Source organism: Propithecus coquereli, unplaced genomic scaffold (genome assembly GCF_000956105.1).
Source record: "Propithecus coquereli isolate 6110/MARCELLA unplaced genomic scaffold, Pcoq_1.0 Scaffold366, whole genome shotgun sequence".
In the NCBI taxonomy this organism is placed as follows: Eukaryota; Metazoa; Chordata; class Mammalia; order Primates; family Indriidae; genus Propithecus; species Propithecus coquereli.
Window position 1 is genome coordinate 1,360,706 of NW_012149352.1, and position 2,259 is coordinate 1,362,964.

The 2,259-nt window shown below is 36.7% G+C and overlaps 1 pseudogene; it reads left to right on the forward strand.

Moving 5' to 3' along the window:
• Positions 1–778: 778 nt before the first annotated feature.
• LOC105816330 overlaps positions 779–2,259 on the forward strand; it is a 5,949-nt pseudogene continuing 4,468 nt past the window's right edge.

Here is a 2,259-nt window from a genome sequence, read left to right on the forward strand (position 1 = left end):
TCACATATTGAAAATCTAACTTCTATTTTGACTGTACTTGGGGATAAGGCCTTTATGAAAGTAATTAAGGTTAAATGAAGACATAGAATGGAGCCCTAATTCAATAGGGCCGGTGGTCTTATGAGAAGAGAAAGAGACATTAGACCTTGTCCTCTTGTTTTCCTGCTCACTCTCTTTCTCTCTCTGCTTGAGTACAAAGCAAAGGCCATTCAAGGACAATGCAAGAAGGTGATGATTTATAAGCTACAAAGAGAGCACTTACCAGAAATTGAATTTTCTGAATTTCTTGAATTTTCAATTGAGGACTTCTAGCCTCCAGAACTGTGAAAAATAAATTTCTGTAATTTAAGCCACCCAGTCTGTGATATTTTGTTGCAGCAGCTCAAAGTTAACTAATACATCTAGCTTCAAGCAATTGAAGCATAGTCAAATCCATTAACCAGATTTAAATCTAATGCCTAGAACTCTCAGCTACTTCAGGAGATAAACTGATGATTAAAGAAATTCTCATTACAAAATGGCATTTGGTTGAAGAATCCCAGAGGAGGGGGTTCTTATGATTCCTATGCCAAAATAAAGCATTTTACTCACAAGGGAAACATGAACAGGCTTCATGCTATTCTTTATAAAATAGCTTTGGTTGTATTGCTAAAGATGCATTATTTTATGAAGGGAAGGGAAAGAGTAGATGAGATAAGACAAGTTAGGAGATTATTGGAGAAACACAGACAATAAGCAATTCTGGAGAGTTTAATTTCTGGTTAAGATTTAGTAGGATATGGAAGACCATGGTACGAATAAAATATATACTATACATTTCTAGAAATTTATTGAAGAGCAGTTGATTCGAAGAAGCCTTAACAAATTAATACCAAAATGGGCTGAAACCCCCACAGGTAGATAAAAAAGTGCAGACGCTTCAAGACTTAGGGACAAGTGTCTGATGTGAGTGTAAATGTGCAGAAGAGAGACATGCCTTAGATGGAGAGAGTTTACAGTGACAAAGAAAAACCAAGTGAGCTTTTAATAATATGAGCAGCAAGATAGATTTAAAAAAAACTATAAAAGCCCCAGATGCAAAAGTAAATACTTCATCTTGGCAATCCCTTCTCCTAAAAATTTTGATGAGGAATAGCAAAGAAAGTGGCAGAATTAGCAATGGATGTGGACTGGAAAGTAGTGTTTCCATAGTTTCACAGTGTTCAGATTCCAAGGCCTTCCTGAAGAATAATACGAAAGTAAGGCAAAGCCAATTAACACTGGAACTCAAACTACTCCTAGCTCAAATCCTGAAAAAATGAAGGGACTAGCCCCTCTGTGGCTACTGCTCTGAAAGTTGGAGGTTGGGTTAAAGGACAAAATGCAACTTCTGCAATCTCAATTGAAATCAGTGATGAACCCAATATAAAACTTCAGGCCTGGCCTTGGTGGAATCTAATAGAGCAACCCTCACCTTGGCTACTTGATTAAAGAGAGGGTTTGTACACTCTAAGTGATAGGGACAGATATATAGTAATTTAATATCTGCTATTCTTTCAGAAATACTGCATGGCATACTGCCATGTGAAGAAACATAAAGAAGTAGGATATTGTGGCCTATAATCTAGAGCAAAATTAGTCAATAGAAGCAAAATCACAGATAGCTTGGCACAAGGAGCAAAACAAAACAACAGGATTTCACCCATCATTATGAATGGAAATCTACCTCAAATCTCAATCCTTTCAATAAATGTGAATGGCTTGAACTGTCCTCTGAAGAGACACAGACTGGAAGAGTGGATAAAAATAAACAAGCCTAGTATCTGCTGTCAACAGGAAATGCATCTAACCCACAAAGATGCCTTCAGACTAAAGGTCAAGGGATGGAAAACTATCATCCAGGCAAATTGAAGTCAAAAGAAAGCAGGGGTAGCTATACTATTTTCAGATAACATAAGCTTTAAAGTAGCAAAAGTAAAAAAGGACAAAGATGACCACTACATAATGGTGAAAGGGAAGATCCAACAAGGAGCATTAACAATTCTTAATATTTATGCTCCTAATGTAAAAGCACCCAGCTACATAAAGCAAACTTTGTCTGATCTAAATAGCTTGATAAACAACAATGCCATAGTAGCAGGGGACTTCAACACTCCGCTGAATGAACTAGACAGATCTTCCAAACAGAAAATAAGAAAGAAATGATGGATTTAAACAGAACTCTTGAACAAAAGGGTCTGACAGATCTCTACAGAATATTCCATCCAAATAAAGCCAAAT